Source organism: Macrosteles quadrilineatus, unplaced genomic scaffold (assembly GCF_028750875.1).
Source record: "Macrosteles quadrilineatus isolate MER2022 unplaced genomic scaffold, UCM_ALF_1.0 Scaffold_2__2_contigs__length_208266976, whole genome shotgun sequence".
NCBI classification, from domain to species: Eukaryota; Metazoa; Arthropoda; class Insecta; order Hemiptera; family Cicadellidae; genus Macrosteles; species Macrosteles quadrilineatus.
In genome coordinates this window covers 205,307,867-205,331,985 of record NW_026542595.1, presented here as the reverse complement: position 1 = coordinate 205,331,985, position 24,119 = coordinate 205,307,867, and the positions used below count along the sequence as shown (strand labels likewise).

General features: G+C 34.4%; 1 protein-coding gene across 3 annotated transcripts in view; it reads right to left on the bottom strand.

The window, feature by feature from the left end:
- The window catches only part of LOC128987692 (protein FAM13A-like), a 63,918-nt gene extending 45,146 nt beyond the window's left edge, over positions 1-18,772 (bottom strand). For 2 of the 3 annotated variants that reach the window (XM_054408676.1, XM_054408678.1), the window contains exon 1: positions 18,334-18,772. The gene's annotated coding sequence lies outside the window, so the exon portion shown is untranslated. Of the gene's footprint in view, positions 1-4,380; positions 4,492-18,333 lie in introns of those variants that run through there. The other variant, XM_054408677.1, reaches the window with a different exon arrangement.
- Positions 18,773-24,119: the final 5,347 nt, after the last annotated feature.

Genomic DNA, 24,119 nt, shown 5'->3' with positions numbered 1-24,119 from the left:
AGGGTGGGAGTCTGCGCGACATATCTCGGTCATCCTCTTCCCCTAGCGCTCAGCCGCTCACTGACAACAATAACGGGTCAGTAACATCAACACCCCTACCGTGGTCACACTCGCCCCGGACATTGGCAATTTAAATCTAATTCACGTCATGAACAAAACAACAGCAACCAGTGGACTCAATCTATTGTGTGGAACATAAGATAAATGTTCCGTTGTTATACCAAATAAAAAATAGTAGGCCTACCAATTTCTATGCAACTAATTACAAATTTCATGTACAGAATGAAACGTGTATTATCCAAACTGTTAGTGCTCACCTAACAATTAGAAGTTGGAGCGAAGGCAAGGTCGGAAAATGAGCGAGGGTTAAAAAGTCACTTTTTGCCCGTGTGGTGAACTATATTTTTCGTCATATTGGATTAATTAACGAAAACAAAGCTAGAAAACGAAATAATTTGTTTGTAAAAATAACCTCTCAAAACGACGTCCAGCTTGTTTGCAATTCTGCTAATGCAAAAAAGCAGCTGTTTAAGTAAGTGATTCGATTATTGCGTCTATTATGATTGCGTTATCAACCATCGATATGTCAAGCAATAGGATAAAACCTTACCTAATAAATCAATCGATAAATAATTTCGATCGATACGTTTGCCACAATCGAAATTTTTAACTGTTGACAACAGCTGATTTTCACTCCCTAGAGACTAAAAATGATTTTTACTCCCTGGAAAGTAAAAATGCTACTTCAGACCCGCAACGCATGCATTAAAACGGCTATTTTGCTGCAGTGTAACGAAAAACCCAATTGGAAACTCAATTATGCAACTCAATATACACTTAACTCAGGATTTGTACACAGAGACAGATTACTAAACCAAAGCCAAAACATTGCGATTTTCAAGTGTTACTTTTCAAAAAGCCGCTATCACTGTGAGACGTTGACATACTATCTTAAAGATAACAATAAATTATAGCAATAATAGTAAACAAAGCTTTAGACCGGCTGCACACAAGTATCATCTAGAAACAACATTGTGCATTGTAAATTCCGTCCGTGGTAAGATTTTCAAACTCGCGTGATCGTTCAAAATATACTCGACCAACTCCATTACACCTACTCACGAAGATAAGTGAATATCACTCAATTCGTATTGTATTAATTTCGAGGGTTTTCTAATTTTGCGACGTAAACGGTAAACGAATAGAAATTGAAATTTTAGAACACAGGAATTGGATGGTTTAAAACACACAGTAGTTATATTAATTAGTGTAAAAGTCGAATACACATTGTTTAACAAAAATATATATCAATATGTGTCAACGGTAGAGGACATACGAGTTTATTCAGATTTCCTGGATACTTACAGGTGACATTGACAAGTAATCTAGGTAATTGTCGTTCGGAAACATGGCATACACGTAACTGAAAATACAACTTTTATGATAACTCTAAAATACCATAGGAGACACATATCAAAAAGTCATTTCTACTGGATACGTTGAATTGTGTTATGCATCACTAATTTAACAAGCATTTAACAGTTCACATAAAAGATTCGTATTTGTTTTTTAATTGTATTTAAAAAATCATATGTACTTTGTAATAAATGTGTTGTGATATTGTAAGGTATAAAAGTTTATTTAATTAATGAAATTACAAAATGTTCATTAAATGTGGAATATAAATTTAATTTGTCAAAACGTTTTGTGTGTGTACTAATCGTAAAAATTAAAACCAAAACATAATGAACAAGATCTGCACCATACACGAGCATTCGACTGGTTCATAAACTCTTTGGGGGACTTTTCAGACTCCAACTGACACCGATATTCAATCAAACTTTGTTCACTTTGTTTAATGTAAGGACAAAATCGTCACCTTGACTCTTATGTAGACATTGCACTAAGAAAATCATTTGGTAAATACGATCGAAAACTTACATAGCCCGTTTCGTTGATCATCATAACCAATACTTCATCAACAGTTTTAGCCCATTTGATATTTCTTGTCGTAAATAAATTAAATTAACTTCCTCGATTTACAAAAAAAAACCGAAGATAAGGAAAACAGATACAGTGAAACGTTAGTATAGTACAATATCTTATGTATCGATTTCGTCAATATCCGTAAATTTAAGCATCGTTAATTTACAAATCGCAGATAAGGGAAACACAGAAGGCAAACTAATTTCAAAGCATCAATCGAACTATTGATTTCCGTTTAGAACAACAAGCAAACTCATTGAGGAAACTATTAGAACTCTACTTATCCCCGATACCGGTGACGAAATCACAAATATTATATTCAACTAGCTATGAGCTAAAATAGAATTTAAACTACTCACTAATACCGTGACACTTTTAACCGTATCACAAACAATGATTCATGTATGATTAAAGCTTTATGGTGGTTTAAAACTGGGCCCAGCTGTCCATGATCATTGGGCTTTCAATTCATTTGGTGATCATTTCAATATAGTCCTGACTAATGAAACAGCTGATATTCAGTCAGTACAAACAGGGTGTCCACAGAAATTTTGTCATTAATTTCCCTGACTTTCCATGACTATCCATGACCATTAACCATTGATTTCCATGACTCACGAACTTTACTCGAAAATTATAATATACTGTAAACACACAAATAATACTGCATAGACAGAAAATATTGAAATACGTATTAACAAATAACAATGGCGTACAACAGGTACAACAATGAACTAAATACAAACTCAAAACCCATAAACTAAGACAACTTTATAAATTGAATTGTCGTATATTTGTGAAAAATTCGGAAAAATGCTACAATAGTTGGGGTTACGGCTGACTAGATCATTGAAAGGACCCCTGAAATCCATCCATCATTGGTGATTTCCATGACCTATTTCCATGACTTTCAATGACCAGAATTTTTCCATGACTTTCCATGACTATCCCTGACTTTCCAGAATGTGGACACCCTGACAAAGCTACACACGGCATCACACTCCATTCTACACTCGTCCTTCACTCATATTTGGGTTAATATACGCACATAGCGTCTCCATCTCAAATGGTAATGGTAATGATTGCCTTTGGCCAAAATTAGTCCATTTGTATGAGCTTGTACAGTTTCCGCGATCCAATCTTAGCAGGACTGACTTGGATTGGAGAGAGTAGGGTCTGGATTTGCAAGGAAGAAACAGTAGTTGCTGTGTACATCTTTTTTAGTTTACAGATTTTAAACATACGGTATCTAAGCATTTCGCTACATAAACTTACGGGTTTTTAAAAGGTTTGTAACTGATACCGTCAATGCGGGCTGTAATTAGGGTTCTCTTGTGGTACTCCTTACTTACTTAAGTACTGTCCTTACTTAGTCGAAATTACGAACCAATAATAAAAAAGTTATCTCTAAATTTAAAAATGTATAAAGCTCATTATAATATTCGGTATCTGATACTATATGCAAATTAAAATACATTTATTTATTACTGTGGTGTGGCTTAACCTAGTTAGACTTGTCAGCAAGGTCCAGTTGATACTAAACTAATTACAAAGAATTTTATAGTTTTTCTTTTCTTTTTTGTACAAATGTACTAGTCCAATACCGCCCGAATCATCACCTTGCGCTTATGTAATAATCTACTTGGTAGTTGCTTAATTTTTATAAACCAGGTATATGTACTGATTATTTGTTTGGTTAGGGGAACTTAAAAGGTGTTTTAATTTAGAACACGTTATTGTTCGCTAATGGAATTCTTTAGACCAAAACTCTTATGACTGAATAAGGGACTTAAGCATAATTATTTTTTTCGAAAATCTCATCAAAACCACTTTTTGTCGATCGATTCCAGATATATGTAGCCTACTTATGAAATCTGCGACCTGTTCTTGTATCTTTTAATCCACGCACTGAATAACCAAATTCGCACATAAATTGATCCTTGCCAGCTACACTAGACGAATGTTTTGACCTAGCCCAAGACTCAAGCAATATATTTACCATCAACAGTCACGCTGGGCCATTATGATCAAGGCTAACAGGTGAGCCCGGCCATGATGGTGCCGACGATTATCACGTTTTAAGTATAAGTACCTCACACGACTTGGATAAACAAAACCCACAACAACCTCTAATCTTTTTGTCCCTTACATAACCTTCGGGCACACATATTGAAAAACAACTCCATTAACAAAAAAAACCATTTTCCATCAATTTAAACATTTTTAAACATCCTGTTTACCTAACCACTTAAGACAACGGGAGGTTTTCAAGGGAGTGGAGGGAAGTACCGGTAAATAAAATACGGACACTTTCCATAGGGAGTAATTCTAAAATCGTAAATAAATATTTTCGACTGGTCACTACAGTACTTAGCCACTTGTAAATATTCTTACCGTACACGCTGTATTACTCCATAAGACACGTCCACTCAACACGGAGAACGCTCGCTGAATCAATAACTAGACGCTGAAGACGCGCTGAGCCGGCGCGCGCATCTACCTTCTCTCTCTATCCAACGCGGGTCCTAGCTCACCCTCTCTCTCACACTCTCTCTCGCTCTACGTTGTAAACCCGACTTTAAATTACCCCTCCCCACGAACACACACACACACAGCGGATACAACTGTTACACTCCACCTCCACGAACCCCGTCCTACAAATACCTGCGATTTTGTTGAATGGCGATTTGTTTTGTTATGTACGACTTGAAAACATTATTCCATAGATAAGGTTGAACTAAACTCAAACATTTCTACTTTTCACACAATTATACCTATTTTTCGATGTGCGTTGAAGAGAAAAGCATTCATTTGAAGGCACACACAACACACGCAATCCTGGAGATCAAGTGCTTAGTTTCGCGTATCCCAAAAACGTCCCGCTTCGTCAGGGTAAAAAACTTTACTTTTGTCCCGAGACTCCCGAACGCGGGTCGAACGCAAAACACAACGTTTTCTAGGTGAAACGTTGGACTTAATTTCCAGGACGGTTGTTGTGTGTAAGTGTGTGTGTGTGTGTGTGTGTGTGTGTGTGTGTGTGTGTGTGTGTGTGTGTGTATCTCTATTATATATGACTTCTGGATATCATCAGCCAATAATAAACAAAAAGGTGGGGTATGAGTGAAGCCCACAAAAATATTTACAAATTAATAACAATGTGATAATCACTTGGCTATCTACAACGTTTAAAGCGTTTTATTTCAAATTATTTTACGTCCCATCCCACCTACAGAAGAAGGATGAGATTTTGGATTCTAAAACGTCTCGATATAAATAAAAACCCGCTACAATGTTTTGTGCAGTATTGCATAAATTTGTAACGCAGCTTTGGCGTAACATAGAGACTTTACTGTTACTTGAACTGTAATTCACAACCAAACTGTCCATGAACTGTGGGTGGACGAGGGGTAGAAACGGGGAGGTCAGGGCTACAACCACGATGTATAGAGGTCGCGTCAAACAAGACCTTAGCCTTCTTCATATATTCACCAGTTAGACGACACGTGTGGTATGTTGTCTAGTCGAGTCTACAATTATCACCTAAGTGGTAATGGACTAAAACATCACAAGTAGACTTCATAGTTTAAAATCTGAAGCCTGTTCGGTGTGCGTTTCATGTTGGCGACGTTTGAGGGCGCTGATGTCAAAATTAAATTCTCGTGGTTATTATAACACATTGCGCTTCAAACTTGAGTCAAAATAAAGCCATCTATAGTTGAAAGATAACGATATGACACGTATTGGTAAACCAAAATAACTCCAGACACTCAAACCTGACGGAAACACATTTTGTAGCATTTTAAATCTATAGTGCAACTTTTACATAATGACAAGTTCTTTAGATTCTTAATGGTAATTTTTAATGCTCTTGGTTTAAGAGCACGTTCACTATTGTTCACTACGAGTATGCATGGAAACTACACACATGTCGGCATCAATAAACTTGACAGTAAAAATCCATATCAGCATATTGCGATAAGAGTTTTTCATGGCTCCTAAACAAAGTAGTTTCGTGAAAAGTACGAGTAGATCCTATTTTAGCAATTGAAATAGAGGTGAAAATTAGGATGAGAAAATATTTTGTCTTGGTATCCTAAATTCAAGCGCTGGGTGGATAAAATAATACTAAGTCTTGTTAAGCTACGTTCGTAATTTATATTACAACATCCTAACTAAAAAAAATTAATTCCATACTGGCTTTGTTAGAAATTAATATATCATGTTTAAACGCTACAAGATGATGCATTTGTTTTGACTCTACAAGGAGAAATTTGTACAGTATTATTTACTTGATGAAATTTATGTTTTAGAAACACAAGTCTTCATCCCTAATTCACTCGTACGTCTGCAGAAGGCTAAAACTCCGCTTTCCCGAATCTGGCGACAACCCCGTAATTAATGCAGATAGTAAAAATTAATTTAAGTTGCACCCTCGGAGTGACAAGCAAGGAAAACTTGGAGCATTTTATAACCATTTGACCTAAACCCCCAAGTTAGAGTGGAGCACGCCAAGTAACAAGATGAAAGTATTGACAAAACCGCTACCTACCTACCGCCACTATAGAACCAGCATCGAGGATTTTCTTAGTAAAAATAAAAATTGAAATCATTTACATCGATTTTTAATTGTAACTGTTTTCATTATTATGTAGTTGATTCAGAATCGTGAAATTAAAAAACCCTGACTTCCGAGACACTGCACAATTTATATAGATTTAGTTCAGCATTTTTAAGTCACACCTCAAACTTCAGTTACAGAAACAATTTACTTGAGAAATTTAGGGATAAGTAATTAACATCCTTCAATTAAAAAGCTGTTCAACAATAAGTGTCAAAATAATCGGACAATACCTGAATGTTGATTTTATACCACTGTGTTTCACACCTGTTAAGAAGTTGAAACTTTTACTAAATGTTTTCAAAGCCCGTTCCATAAATTGTGTTGAGTTTCGAAACATGTGCATAAATGGGTACGTAATGTAGATTCAAAGGCTTTTTAAACCTCTTTGTGCCCCCCACACAAAAAAAGAAACCCTGAAGAAGGAGAATTTAATTATTACTGTGGTAGCTTTGATAAACAAAAATCAATTTACTATATACGTGAGTTAGATTGACAAAATCTAAAGTATGTAAATTAGGCCTACTGTATCCATTTTATGGGTGATTCAAAACGTAATTTAATTGATCGTTAATCATTAAATTTTCGTTCCAATTTTGTCAACATGAGTGCTTATATCGTAAATTTATTCATCTTTCCAATTTCTTGTTTAGAAAATAAAGTCTAATTAGTAGTAAATCCTTATTGCAAATTTTTGTTAGTACTTTAAGACGTAAGCTGTACACAAATAAACTATAATTTATATGGTTAGGTGCTAATAAGTGTAGCGCTGTAAAGGAACAAATTTATCGCATAAATTATCATGCACTATGGAGACAGTCCTTTTTACCTTAGATACCTAGGTAGGCTATATATTTTTACTTGATATGCCCAAGAAATACATTGGCCGCCTATGACTGAAATCTGAGGAAAATTACAATGTTTTACGCACCAATATCAGTCTAAGAAAGTTTAAGATACAAAGTTGCGCCCAGGATAGGATTTTGTTTTTTGACCGCAATTCAAAGTGGAATGTTGGAATGTCGATTCTGGATCGAAGGTATGTCTTTTATACGACCTCTTTCACTTTTGAGATCACAAACTTTCCATGGCTTTGGCTTATCAAGAAATAGTTTGTAAGTGAATGGATGGTATCCAAACAGTTAAAACGATGTTACCTAATAATGTCAATAAGTACAAAATAAGAGCACGTAGGCCTACTAACCCCCTCCGCAAAAAAATATCAAAACTAATGTCAGTTGCGCCAACATTTCGGGGTTAATAGACCATATCCCACAAGTGTCGACATTATCAAACACCGAAATAATAAGCAGCTGTAAAATACCAATGAACCTACAGCAGTTTCGTCACATCCAGTTTGCAGGTTGGCCGTTGCCGGCCGGCGAGTGAGAGTGGGTTTCGGCGTTTCGACACACGGTCGCCGGCCTTCCTCAAGCCGACCTTGCGTTTGCGCCTCTACGCATACATTAAACACGTTTCTCAGGCGAGATATTCTGCACGTCATTGGCATTATTCGCACAAACGTTTCGGTTATTTCCGTGCTGATAAGGCTGTGTTGAGCGCTGTGATATACATTATACATAAGCATCAGACCGAAATTAAACGTGCCACTGATAACAGGTTTGCGACGTAGTTTTGTAACCAATTTGCCTTCGGGCACAGAAAACGTACTACTATAGTAGTACCATTGACTATAAATTCTGTGCTTCGGGGAACACAAGCCTACGCTTTGAAAAGGAGAGCTTCAAAATCGTTATCTCAGGTTTTAAAATGTTTTCTGGTATAATTATCATGGACGAACCAAGTTAATTATTTCATTCTGAACGTTTCGTTGGGTCTAACATACCTCTTTACATAAAATACATAGTTCATTCAACGTGTAGATGGCTTAAAATCTTGACATGAAGGGATAATAATATTTATTCTAATTTGCTGGTTATTTAACTTAGTTAACAACATATTTTTTACTCATAAGGAGATGAATAATGTGCAGGGCCATTGTATGAATTATATTTTATCAAATAGTTCATAAATAGCATTAATTTAGGATAATACAAAGTAGGCTTTTTATCCCAACGTAAAATCTTGTGACGATTTTGGTGTTTTTTGGTGCATTTCGGTGAGCTGAAATGAAATGAAATGACATATGCTTTATTGTCTTTTGAATTTGTACAAATTATCTACAATGTCAAGATACAGCTAAAATTATAGCATAGCCTAGTCCATTTTTTTATTAGGCTAATAAAATACTTATAGCTAACTAAACAAAGGGAGACATATTATAATACGTATTTAGAATAATTACAACTGAAGAATCGTATTGTTAAAAAATTCTTCCAAACTACAAAATAGGTTATTGGTCAGCCAACAATAAAATGTATTCTTGAAATCCTTTATATTGTGTAATTTAATTATGGATTCAACATTCAAGAAAGTTATATACACTTTAAATGACAAAACTATATGACTATTTACAGTTTTACTTAAATTATGGAATTCGATTGAGGTATGGTTCTTATTTCTGGTATTATGATTATGAGTATTGTTTCTTAATTTTAAAAGATGTTGGTTTTCCAAGATATACACTATTATTTAAATACAGTAGATTAAATTGAAAACCCAATCGGGCAATTGGAAATTCGCTTAGTCTGCAGGTTTGCTACGGCGGGGGTATTTTGCTGATGATGTGATTGAAAAATAAAAAACGGTGAGGAAGAAGAGGGAGGGGCTAAGGAGGTGTTTCAAAAGCAATTGAAACCATTAAAACACAACTAAGAATCTATTACATTGGTATCTATTACCTCTTGGTGTAATTTTCTAAACAAGAAGCTATTACATTGAGTTGCATAGCAGAAAGGTAAATGACAAAGAACTGTGCAATCGTTAAAATTAGTTATCCTTAGCAAACTAATAGTTTGTTGGTTGTGATTCAAAGATTAACATAGTGTGTCATACCCAAATTACTGTTATCTCTATTATTATAATGATTCATTTTACGTTAGGTTATTTTGTTATTTATGAAAGTGATTTCATCAAAATCAGATTATTTTCGCAAGTTATCACACTAACGGACATATATATATATATATATATATATATATATATATATATACAGTGTGTAAATTAAGTATGGAAACAAATCTGTATTTTTTAAACCAAAATAGATAGAAATATTTTGTTTGTGGCATTGACTGTTAACCAAGGTTCCGGAATTTTTTGCATCAGAAAAAATTTTTCACCCCCTCAGGGGGGGTAGGGGTAGGGGGTAACTTAATTTTTTTAAATAGCAACCCCTATTGAGTGACCTCTCATTTTGAAGGGTTTGTCAAAAGAAATACAATGCCGTAAACCTGAGGTCGATATCTTACCCCTAACCAGAATGGCGGCCATTTTAAATTTCGAGATGGGCAAACGAAATCCAGTGTGGATACCCATAATTTACCTTTTAAATGGGTTACATTGGGTAAGCCGAACTCCAGATACCATTATTAGATTGAAAAGTGGATGTTTTTATCGTATTCAAAATTTTGCCCCAGCCCCGTGCAGAATTATAAAAAATCCGTTTATCCTAAAATAAATGGTGGTCAAGAACCAAATGTCAATTAATTATGTTTATAATAATGTAATATAATTATAAAAAGACTTTTTATAAAAATTATTATAGTAATTAAGTAAGAGAGGAAATTATGAAATAGTAAATTGAAATTTTAGAAATAATTTAAGTAGCTTTGGTTATCTCAGCTCCTTCGAAATGCAGATGCACAACGTAGTTTAAAAACGGTTTCTAGCTTGGGATTTCCCATTTACCCTTTCTTATCAGTAGCTGTTTGGGTTTCTAAAGGATATTCTTTCGATAATGTTTCATCTACTCATTCTGGTTTAGTTAATTTTGTAGAGAGAGGTGTATTCAAGTGCTTCTGTAGTTTTGTTTAACAATGGTTCTTTTAAGTACACAGCAAAAAATTGACATTCTCCGCATTGTTGGGTATGGGGATAGGTCACGTACATATCAAGAAACTTGTGAGTTATTTAATGAACTGTACCCAGATCATCAAATAAACCGATCTACGGTAAGTAAGATCTGTACTAAGTTCTTGGAAACAGGGGATGTAGCAAATAAAGCTAAAACTGGTTGACGTAAATCAGTTGTAACAGAAGACATGACACTGAATGTGCTTTTGAGTATTCAAGAAAATCCCATTACATCTACTCGTCAGCTCGGTAGTAATCTAGGTTTAAGTCACACTTCGGTTCATAAAGCTCTGAAAGCCGAAAAATTTCATCCTTATAAGGTACAGCTAATTCATGAATTGAACGAGGATGATTTTGATCGTCGAATTCAATTTTGTGAAGAAATGATGCAGCGGTGTATCCAAGATCCGTTATTTAAAACAAAAATAGTATTTTCTGATGAAGCCTCATTCAGCCTCAATGGACACGTCAATAGACAAAACTCGAGGTACTGGTCTGATGAAAATCCACATTGGGCTCAAGAATGCCATACACAAAACCCTCAGAAGATTAACGTTTGGGCAGGAATAGTTGGATTTAGGGTAATTGGACCTTTTATAATTGAAGGTAATTTAAATGGTGATCGTTATCTGGACCTGTTGCGCGAGTCTATTGTACCCGCTATTTCAAGAGAGTTTCCTCCTGAGGATGAAGAGCATGCCGTGGATGAAAGTATTTGGTTTCAGCAAGATGGCGCTCCACCCCACTTCGCTGTAAATGTAAGGGACTATTTGGACCAGACTTTTCCAGATCAGTGGATAGGTAGAAGGGGTTCCATAGAATGGCCTGCAAGATCTCCCGATTTGTCCCCTTTGGATTATTTTTTATGGGGATATCTTAAGAGTAAAGTGTATGTAAATCGACCAGAAAACTTACAAGAGCTTTCAGAAAGGATTCTGGCGGAAGCACGGGCAATTGATCAGCAAACAATTGGCAGAGTATTAAACGAATTTTACAATCGCTTAGGACTTTGTCAAGTTGCTCTTGGCCATCAATTCCAACATCTATGAATTATTCAGGTAATAGCAGCAAACATTACTTTAATAGTAATACCTTTTGTCTGTGTGTGTGTTTTACAGTATTAAATTAGTTTTATTATGTGTTATTGATGTGTATTATTTGTGCTCTAGATTATTTATTTCCTGTCTTATCTGTACTTCAAACAATTCGTTTGTGACAGGTTTAGCGGTACAAAAGCTATAAAATGACTGATCACTCAATAGGGGCTACTATAACAGGCATTCAACATTTTTAATTGGTGAAATGGGCGCTTTTTTACCCAATCAAGTTTTTGAATGCCTGCCATTTCGTCTAGGGATGACATATCGACCTACGATTTGTGCCACTGCTTTTGTCTTGACAAACCCTTCAAAACGAGGGGTCACTCAATAGGGGTTTGCGTTTAAAAATTTGGGGCTGCCCCCAAAATCCCCTATTTTGGGGGCTGGGGCAAAATTTTGAATACGATAAAAACATCCACTTTTCAATCTAATAATGGTATCTGGAGTTCGGCTTACCCAATGCAACCCATTTAAAAGGTAAATTATGGGTATCCACACTGGATTTCGTTTGCCCATCTCGAAATTTAAAATGGCCGCCATTCTGGTTAGGGGTAATATATCGACCTCGGGTTTACGGCATTGTATTTCTTTTGGCAAACCCTTCAAAATGAGAGGTCACTCAGTAGGGGTTGCTATTTAAAAAAATTAAGTTACCCCCTACCCCTACCCCCCCTGAGGGGGTGAAAAATTTTTTCTGATGCAAAAAATTGCGGAACCTTGGTTAACAGTCAATGCCACAAACCCAATATTTCTATCTATTTTGGTTTAAAAAATACAGATTTGTTTCCATACTTAATTTACACACTGTATACATATATATATATATATATATATATATATATATATATATATAATGAATTTGAACAGAGAGTATTTTTGGCCTCTGGGGACATCAAAATGAAAAAGTAAATCGGTCCCGTGCCCAGGTCTTATCATGCCACCTACAGATTTTGCCACCTAATTACATTTTAGCGAATTTCCCTCTATGGGAAATTCGCTAAAATGTAATTAGGTTATTCTAAACACTAAGTAGTGTTTACTTTTAACATTTCCTTGGCTAGTTTAACACTAAAACACGGCTAAGAATCTACAACACGCTTACTGAATGGAGCTTAGGTTATTTACTCCATTTTTGTAAGCAGACAATCATTGGGCATTTGATTGGGCTAACCATAGAGAAAATAAATAACTATTTAAACTGTCCATTTTAAAACCCACCAGCAGTTTTAAAGAGCAAATTAAAAGGTTCTTTAAATATATTAATTTTATCTTTTCACTAACTAATTAGCAAGTTATGGATAATACTCTTACATACACGAAAACTACCAGTTTCCTTAGCCTACATATAAATCACATCACTTTTCAGAGAAATTTTGATAAATATTTTTGTGGTAGGCCTAAGTGGTTATTTATTATACCTAATAAGAAAAATACAGAAACAACGAGTCATTCAGTGAGTAAATAGTTAAGAGTGTACAAAGGTACTGAAGGCTACAATTATTTTGGTTCCCACTGTGACACCCATAAAGGGAGATCACTTTTTCATTGAACTTTCTAATCGGTGAAAAAATGAAGTGTTTTAACTTAGCCTATGACACATTATACTTATAATATCATGTTAAACTTAAATTTAGATCAATGACTTCAGTCACTTACTAGTAGGCACCCTGTTGATTTAATTAATTACTTTATAGAGGAAGGAAGGTAACATTGTTGAAATTATCAATGAGATGTGTAGAAACCATGGTCAGGGTTTCCAGGATAAAAAGCAAAGACTATCCTAGGCTAAACTGGGACGGGTGGCGTCGTCTTGTAATCCAGCTACTAGGAGGTCACGAATTGTGGATATTTATAGACATGCACTGTGGATGTGATACTCCCTGGTGTGGATTAAGGTCCGCACGAGTGAGTACTACGACTATCCGCAGTACTATACTGATAATTAGACCAATTCGTATATACCAAGGCAAAAATGTGGTTCGGATTCCACTATAAACTGTAGGTCCCTTAGTTGCCATTAGCTGTATGGACTATTAATTAACAGCTGTGTCTTTTAAGGAATATGTCAGCCTTAGTCACTAACAAGACTACAAGATCGCGCCACTCATCTCCATTCATACTTGGCTTAAAATACCTACTTTGTATGGTCGCCATTTCATTGAACAGTATTTCAAAGTTTTTAACTTAGCCTCAGTTCACCTTCACTGCAAGGACTTCTCCGAGTAAGAGCCGGCAAGGTTACATTAGACAGTTCATCGTCCTCCGAGTAGAACACTTTCACTAAGTCAATGACCTGTCAAACTGGTGTGTTCCTCTCAAATTATATGATTTAAAAACAGCACTTTTGCAAGCGCAAATCCCCAAAAACCTTGGTGATAAATTGTGGAGTGGCCTATACCCGGGAGCTCTTAGGAGTTAAAAGTTGGCGATTTTTTCTTATGATATCGGACTGTGAGTTCTTAATAGGCCTAGTTTGATTTACTCAGTAGAAAAATGTCTTAATTATAGTTTACAAGTTTGTGGACATTTTATAAAACACTTTTCGAAAAGGGTTGAAAGGCACGTTAGACCTACTGTATATTAAAAAATCTGTCTAATTTCAATTTAAATTAAAACTATATGGGAAATTATTCTAAAAAGGAAAATAGCTTAAACTAACACTGAACGCAGTCCTATTTTTAAATGCATAACTTAGGTAGGAATTTTATCAACGTAATTTGTAAATAAAAACTGAAACCAATACTTAAATAACTAATTAAACAAATAAGTTGACTCCTACTTAGGTTTACTAGTAGGTAGCTTTAGCCATGACTAGTTAAATTAATGGCAATCATATATACAGGGTTTTTTATTTCAAGATTCTGAATCAACCACTTGACGGATTTTCATGATTTTTGTGTTAAAAAGGAAGATAATTTTGAGAACGAGGGAATGTCGAAGCCATAATTTTAGTTTATGGTTTCAGTTTTTAAGAAATTAAGTTTTAAATGTTTAAAAGAATAGCAGCCGACGCTAACATTCTCCCCTAGCTTTTAGTATAATACCATTTGCTTTTAACGTAACAGCTGTAAATTCAACATTCAGCATTTGGATGAAAATTAAATGTACGTAGAATTGACTTATTTTATACTACTAGGAGAAACCCGTCGAAATCGACGGTTAGGGGCCTCTTCGTTTATATATGGGCGTGCGACTTCATTGGCAACAAATAATGCAAATAAATGACATAGCAAAGTGGCATTTTCAAAAAGAAAGAATACTGTAAATTGGCTGTTACGTAAATATTAATGTTAAAATGCATTGTTAATCAACGTATCGTATAAAGGATAATGTGGTCTAGTTTAAAAGGAATATGGCCTTTCTGTCATTACAGTAGCTGATCAAATAGTATTTACTCATTGGGCCATTTTTTACAGCCAAAATGTCGTGTTATTTTCAAAAATGCTACCAACCCAGTGGGCCACGGTCCGTAATATAGGCCACTGCAAATAATTTGTCAAAGATAGGTACTGGTACCATTCTAGGCAAGGTTTCTTTCTGTGTTCGGATGTTATTAGACACGATAAGAGCTCATCAATTTTTAAATCAGTAAATAACATTGCAAATACTTCTTTTAGACAATTCAATAGCTCCCAATTAACGTGTGTTGTTTAAAATACAATTTAAGAATTAACAGCTGTTTAATTCAAAAGTATTATCCACATGATGAAAATGTAAACAAATCTCTGGAGGGATCTTTAAATGCTTCTGGGGCAGAGCCCTAACGGGATTCACCTCGTGTTTCTTTTGGTAACTCATCTAGAGACCAAGACCTTTCTTTGGACACCTCTACCAAGTTTCTACGCCCAGTCGTTCTCTCAAATTAGTGGAGACAAAGTTTCCAATTAAATATTTAGATTTCCCCATGTTAATCTTATGGGAGAAAATCCAACTTTGATGGAAGATCCTGCCCAAACTAATAAAAATTTCAAAAAATTAAAAAGACTTTGCAAAACTACAGATCAGGGCCATTCTTTTGACACTTTAATTATCAAAATCGGTCAAAAAATGAGGGAGGAGTTCTGTTTACAAAAATCGGCTTAGCGTATTATATATATAGATATGTGTAATGCCATAATCATTAACCCTCCGAGTGTTATTTGTCGATGCAGCGACACATAACACACTTTGTGTAGTGTTTTGTGTCGCTGCAGCGACTCACAAACACTGTTTACGGCGAAGGCTCTACGACTGACAAAATCGGATTGAACTGGATCGAGTTAGGTATCGTTTTATTTTACAGATTCAGAGCTTTCTCCGGAGGTCTGTCTCTAAGCGCTATTCATTTTAGTTCCAAAAATATTGTAGCAGACAGCTGACGTGCGTATTTTTAAACAGCTTGATTAACCTCGGACCGATGACTGATGTGTTTTATTACGTTTATCATTGTTTTAGTGTTAAAAATCAAAAGTAGTGATATACGTGGTGCATTATAAGAAGATTTAAGTGATTTTGAAGGGCTGGTTGATGATCCTGAAGAAGTAGGTAGTGATATTGATGTAAATTATCAGCCAGATTCCTAGCTACATGTTAGGCTATGCATTCTTAGCTAATTGCTATGTACTGAAATCTGTTTTTTGCCCATAACTTATTTATTTGCAAATCTACTTCCTTATATTATTATATATTTGTAATCCTCATAAAATTTAGAACAAAGTGGCTATTTTCAAATATTTATAGGCCTATAGGCTAATTTATACAATTTCATTGAGCGCGAACTTTTTTTTTTGAAAATTTTCCAAAATATTTTTTTTTATCTAACATTTTTTTTTTAAACAAATGTTCCTTATGTTCTATGTATAATATTGAAGCCCATGATTTTCCAAACAAAAAGGCTATATAGAACAGTATAATTAACATTGTTTTCAAGCTTCTCAGATCCGTTTTAATAAAACCTTGCAAATGAGCAAAAAATAGGCAGACATTAAGGCCAAAACAACGGACACTCGGAGGGTTAATTTATTCGGTGAGAGAATGATAGTTTATTTAAATATAGGTACCGGTACTTCTATATATAGGCTACTAGATGTTCTAATTTTTTTTTTATCAGTCTTAATATTAAGTTTGTTTAGTGCAATATAATTTGTTATAACTTACAGCTGGTTGAATTTAAAAATGTTCTATAGAACTATGAGGTTAGTTTATTTACTCGTGATTTAGTTGTTGATTATAGGAAATAAGTAAGAATCTATAACCATTGCTGTATACGAATCGAAGCTCAAGAATCTTCAAAAGAAAGCTTATGAAAATTATTTTACTAGGCTACTCAACTTTTTGAGGAAAGGTTGGGAAAATAACAATGATCACATGTCACAATTCATCTTGGCAGCTTTTTCTTTAACTATAAATTTTGAACTGCTTAAACTATGCTTAAATTAGTAATAGACACACTATATAGGCCTACAGTTTTAATGGACCACTCGATTCCCGTACGTAGGACGGGCCAACAGCTTGTTTTTTTTTTATTCCTAATCGAATTTGGGCTCTTTTTAGTCCTCTTTAGTTTAGTACAAAGTGCAAGTTCAGCTGAGTGGCAATAATAAAGGACCAGCCGCCTCACCTTCAAAAAAGACTTGGGACCAAGGTCCACATAAGTTTGAAAAGTTAAAAACTTGTCAACAGCCAAGTATCTGAAGTCTGATTATTAACAGTAGGAGTAGCCTAGATTAATTATTGTGATTAGACCTGTGTCAAAATCCCCCCCCCCCATTCTGCAGACTAAGAGAATTTCCATACTTGGCTGGATTTCCACTAAAGTGTTCCCTTAATTTGATAAATTAAGTTATTTAAGTTACAATTTAAGGGAAAGAACGGTAAATCTAATTTATTTCAATAAAATAGGTTTGTTGCTACAAGTAAGGTACCGGTAACCTAATAGGCCTACTTAAGGTTTTTTCCCCTTGAAATGTTGATACTTAGTAAAGTATATAAAATAAACAAATTATTGGCCAAATTCTATTCATAGGCCTGCTTAGAATTGGAAAACCTAATTTTAACCCAATAAACCCAGACAATTCAATCCTAAAAAGATTGGGAGACTTCCGTAGGCCTATCTGTTGGCACTAACAACCGAATAAAATAACTTATCGCTCGATATACCGGTATCGATTATTCGATACCATCGAATGAAACAATCGATATTTTCATTCGGGGTACAGTTTCTTAACTCGGGCTATGCTTATATCGATTGAAACTATCGATTTGATTAAGATAGTAAATAAACCATCATAAGATTTTTTCATCATCAGCAAGTTTGGTTGGTTAGGTTATGACAGTTTAGTTTCATAATAGATAGGCTATATTTTAAAATATCGATTAGCCTAACTTATTAATCAACAATTTCAATTCGATAGGCCTATTAGGCCTAGCATAGCCCAGTTAAGAAACTGCAAACTTACCCTCGTTCGGTTGTTTGTGCCAACAGATACGGAAGTCTACCCAAAAGATTCTAGTTTGTGGTATGAGCTTATTTGCGTTGTATTAAGATAAAACTATAACTCACTTACTATAAGCAAAACAACTATTCATAGGCCTATGGCTTACTGGATAAATAGGCTACAGTAACTAAAACGCAAGTAACTTAGTATATGACCTAGGCCTAACTGTATTCCTACTCACCTATTCTAAGTCCTACCACAGGTTTAGTTTTCTTCCCCAACACTGGTAGACACCTAGCGTTTACAAACTAATGTAAATGTTTATCAGCTGTCCAAAGGGCCATTTTAAGGAACTGGTGCCACTTAACGTCGTTTATATTTCAAATTGATAACGCACAGTGTACAGCTAAATACCACCTAGAATAGCAAAGCAATTATTGTTTTACTAATTTTACATTCGATTATTCTGTCCACTCGGTACTAGGCTACGGCACTAGAGCAACTGTCCGATTTCACGGTGACCAGTCACTAGTCAGTGACAGTTGACACAAAATAAATACAACACAAACACAATTAATAATTACTTCACAACTCTACAATCGAACAAATTAAACACAAATAATTAATGTGGACAGGAGTCTCCACCGACACAACAGAGAAGACATGACATGACAATTAAATCGACACTATGAAAATGACAAATGACATGACATGAGCATGGGCTGGTCTGGTACTTTGTGGAGAAGAGAAGAATAGAAGATAGTTGCTCATTTGAGTAAAACCATTGAGTATATTATGCGGGTTAGGGTTCACTTACTCTACGAATCATTGACACAATGAGCCTCCAAATATGTAATTCTCAAAACACATGGCTCACTTACTCTACAAATCATAGTCTATACGAGCTTCGTAAATAATATTGAAGGTTCACTTGCACTACAGGCTCGTATACTATACGAGCCGATCAAAAATATCAAATAAATTAAGAGGGTTCACTTACTCTACAGATCATAGTGCCTATGAGCCAAGCGTATGAATTCTTGAATAATTCAGGAATAAGCTCGTATAGTATACGAGCCAAAATACTGAATTTAAATAAATTACAGGAGTAGGCTCGTATACTATACGAGCCTATTTCATGATAACTATTACACAAATAGAAGACGGCTCACTTACTCTACAGTTCATTGGCACAATGATCTGTAGAGTAAGTGAACCCTCTACAAATATTAGAAGGCTCACTTACTCTACGGTTCATTTAGCTACTCGTCGCGCGGTTTGCAGCGCATCGTTGCAGGCGTGTATGGTAAACCAATACCGCAGTTCTGCCGTTCTGCCTTACTTCTGCCGTTTACTAGTCTTGCAGCGTGAAAGAGAGCTTGTTATGTTAATGCATTGTTGAATTTTTAACTTGTGTACTCGTTGCTAGAAATCAAGCAATTATCAAGTACCGGTATTACAGGAGCTATTTTAGGAGTTATTACAGACTTAATTTTCAATTTATTAAAAAGACTCACGTAAAAGCTTATGCAAGTAATGGAATTACTTACTGTGTTATGAACATTTCTATATAATTAAAGTTGTAAATATTTTAAAATTGTTTAGAAGATTGTCTTTTTAGTGTTTTCTACAAACGTGTCTCAACTTTGTAACGTTATTTCCAAGATCAATTATCTTCTATTTAGTGGAATTGGCCTTAAGAGGAGACCCAAAATAAAAATTCATCATTGTTACAAAAGTCATGGTTTATTTAAAATAAAACAGTTTCTTCTAAACACTTTCAAAACCAAACCCAAAATCAAACTGAAATTTATTTACTTCCATTAGTTTTCTTTAAATATAAAAAATCAACAAATTTAAAACATTCGGCTAATATTTTTTATGGGACATTTTAAAACCATTAATCACTGGTACACACTTGAGCCCTGTGAACAAACAAACCCGTTCCTAGCTTATCTGTCTACAATACAAATACATATTTCTTTAATGTTTCAAACTTCTTTAAATTGAAAAGCTAAACAATTGAATTAAAATCCTTCGAAATTAAATTAGGTTACATTAATTTCTTCCTGAATGAAATAAAATTTACAATTGCTAAACTTTTCTAGAAACTTTAAAAACTTTACTTTAATTAGCATTTATTATTTTTAGATCCAAATTTAACTCTATTAAATAAATTCTAAAAGAATAAAAAAGGTGCATTTTATATTTACATCTTTTACTAATTAATTGAAAGAAAAGTTAAATATCTAATAAGAAAACATCTATGGTCTTTCTTGTTATTACAATAATTAGCAGAGAGGGAGGGATAAAAGTGAATGAATTAAAATAACATAAAAAAATAAAATAAACTTACTACTCATTGAGTAGGCTGCAGAAAATTCACCCCAGGTCTGGACACTGTACATCTACACTCTTGAACTAACAACCCCACATGGAAGCAGCTCCCTTATATAAGATATCTCAGTTCTGGAACCTTCTACCCCTACTCTGGCCAGCACATGCACTGGACCAGGTGATAAGGAAGCTTCCAGAGCTTTCTTATCAAGAAGTCTTGCTACTGCAGGCTACTCTTGACTATTGTAAATGTAAAACTTTAATTTCAAATCATTACAACAACAAAAAAATAAAAATTATTTTCTCAAATTTCTATATGAAACTAAACCATGTTACAACTTAAACACATAGCCGCAATAATGTTAATGTGCATGAGCATTTTCGCCAATGATAATGTACCAATGTCGACCGTACCAATGTCTAAACTTTACTTTCAAATGGATTTGTTGTTAAATTTTTTTATATTTATACATCATACATAATTTAAATGTTTTTACGTGACAAAATAACGAAATATAACAAGCTAGATTACATACAATATAATTTAGGCTTGAGCTAATGGAAAACTGTAGTTTTCGCATACTTGTCTTAACTTACAGATTCAATTACATCCTTTGTTTACCAAACAAGATATTTACATTTATTGAAAAAATAACACTTAGACAGATCAATAATTGTAAATTACGATGACAACTGCATTTACATAACAATCATTATACAAAGATGTATGTTTTTGTGACAAAGAGGTCAAATAGAAATTTCTTTTAGAACTATATAATTTATAAAGACCGGCCTTTTACAGTAATATGGTTTACAGTACTTATTAATTGCGCAGTTGTTAAATGCCCTTATACACATATGAAAATTAAAAATTTAAATTATTAAATCATTTTCTTTACAAACTCATGAACAATACAAAACGTTCGCTGACCCCTCATAGAAATGAAAAGTAAAGATGATCGCAAGATCTCAAGTTCAAGTCACGTTCTCATGGGCAAAGACCTGGCTGAGAACAAGCCAGGCATAGATTGAATTTCGATTTTAATGAATAAAGTGTAAAAAAAAAATGGCCTGATATGTAGTTTTGCAAAGTGTTTTTAAATTTTTGAAATCTTTATTAGTTTGGGCAGGATTATTCATCAAAGTTAGGTTTTCTCCCATAAGATTAACATGGAGGAATCTAAATATTTAATTGGAAACTTTGTGTCCACTAATTCGAGAGAACGGCTGGGCGTAGAAACTTGGTAGAGGTGTCCAAATAAAGGTTTTGGTCTGTAGATGAGTTATCAAAAGAAAAACTAAGTAAATTCCCTTAGGGCTCTGCCCCAGAAGCCTTTAAAGATCCCTACACAGATTTGTTTACATTTTGGTCATGTGGATAATACTTTTTAATGAAACAGCTGTTAATTTTTAAACTGTATTTTAAACAACACACATTTATTAGGAGTTACTGAACTGTCCAAAAGAAGTATTTGCAATGTTATTTTCTGTTTGTAATCTATTATATTATTAAAGTGATACAATGAAGTTTTATGTAAACGGTTAAGGTCATTTACCAAATGAAAATATAGGCATATGGCACATCAAAATGAAGCTTAGAGTGTGTAGATTTGCCGAAAAGTATTGAAATGGACGAATTCCCTAAGGGCGCTGCCCCACAGGCTGATTTCCAAAGGGCTACGCCTGGCATGCTTTCAATGTTTAAATGATTTAATTTAATTTAGTTAATGAAACAGCTGGTCTGTACAATGATGGTGTTTGTTTATTTACTCGAAAAAGACGTTGGTGTTGTGAATGTAGATTGAGGATAGTTAGTGAGGTTGTATACGTTTTGTAAAGTATTGCTCAAAGTTTCATTTTTTAATTTAAGAGTAAGCTACATGTCAAGAGGCTTGACTAAAATTGAAGGATTATGGTTAAACATGTTATTCATGAAGGGTATTGCTAAAGTATGCTAAGGTATGTTGCCATATTCTTAGGGATCTATTAACATCAAAAGTAGGGGTTTGAAAGTAAGTAGGTTTACGCTGTTTGCGCTTTTAAATCAGTTTATATTTTCAAACTAAATCATAGAGTTGCTGTATTTTAAAACACACATCAGCACCACTTTAATAGCTCTCTAGGTCACATTTTCTTCCCGTTGCAAAGCACGGGTATAGCAGCTTGTAGCTATTTACTTTACAAGTGTAGTAAGAGCGTTTTTACATCACGCAGGTGAAGGTTGTGCAACGAGCGGAAGCGAGTTGCATAATTTACCTAAGTGATGTATAAACACGCTAACGTACAAGATTTTACCTGACCCGACAGTATACAGGAGGTTACGAACAATATTAATCATTATCCATTTCACTCATCTTCTAACAGTAACGTTCATTTACAAACAAAAGCTAGGTTAGGAAAATTCTTTAAAACATAACAATAAAATTCAAGAGCACAGCTGATTTCTAGCGTTGAACGTCGTTGGCTCCATAGATGTATATTTTTTAAGTTAATCACTAAATGTTATTTAAATGGGTTTCATTACATCACCGAGTGAGTTTTTGATACTTTACATCACTCGAGAAGTAAGGAAGTTGTATACATCACGCTTGGGATAGGGAAGTTTAACATGGCGGGTTAGGTAAAATTAATTTTCTTCTGTATCATGTCATGTTTTTCAATATAACGTTTCATTACGAAATCAGTTAAAAATCCTTTTATCACAGTAACTCTTTCAATCATTTCTTATTGAACTATCTTATATCTATTGTACGGGTTGCTGTCTGCCTTTTTCACTACTTTTGTCTATATTTTATCATATTATCTTTGACTATCAATGATATTATTCTAGACAGATCATCATAGGTTCATGAAATTATTGTCATACATGTTTTCAAACGTTGGACAAATCTTCGATTGTGTTATACAATACACAATAATACAAGTGCAAAAGGACACGTTGCCCATATGAGCCGTGTCCATATTTTGTTAAATTAATAATAGTTTAGAGCAACTGGATAATAGCTATTTACATTACAAGTGTAGTAAGAGCGTTTTTACTTCACGCAGGTGAATGTTGTGCAACGAGCGGAAGCGAGTTGCATAATTCACCTAAGTGATGTAAACACGCTCTTGCGTAACGTGTAACGTACAAGATTTTACCTGACCCGACAATATACATGGGTTTACGTACAATATTTTTCATTATCCATTTCACTCATCTTCTATCAGTAACGTTCTTTTACTAACAAAAGCTAGGTTAGGTAGGAAAATACTTTAAAGCATAACAATAACATTCAAGCGCACAGCTGATTTCTAGCGTTGAACGTCGTTGGCGCCATAGAGTTATATTTTTTAAGTTAAGCACTCAATGTTATTTAAAAGGGTTTCTTTACATCACCGAGTGAGTTTTTGATACTTTACATCACTCGAGAAGTAAGGAAGTTGTATACATCACGCTTGGGATAGGGAAGTTTAACATGGTGGGTTAGGTAAAACATTTTACAATATTTATGTAGAAATATGTGTATGATTTAGAAAGTCATTAAGCTGGAAAACTTCAATTTACTGCAGACTTTTCAGAGAGGTTACTTTGATTTATTCATTCAACACAGAAACCTTGCCTAAAATGGTATACCTATCTTGAATTATTTGCAGTGGCCTATATTACGGACCGTGGCCCACTGGGTTGGTAACAAAATTGAAAATAAC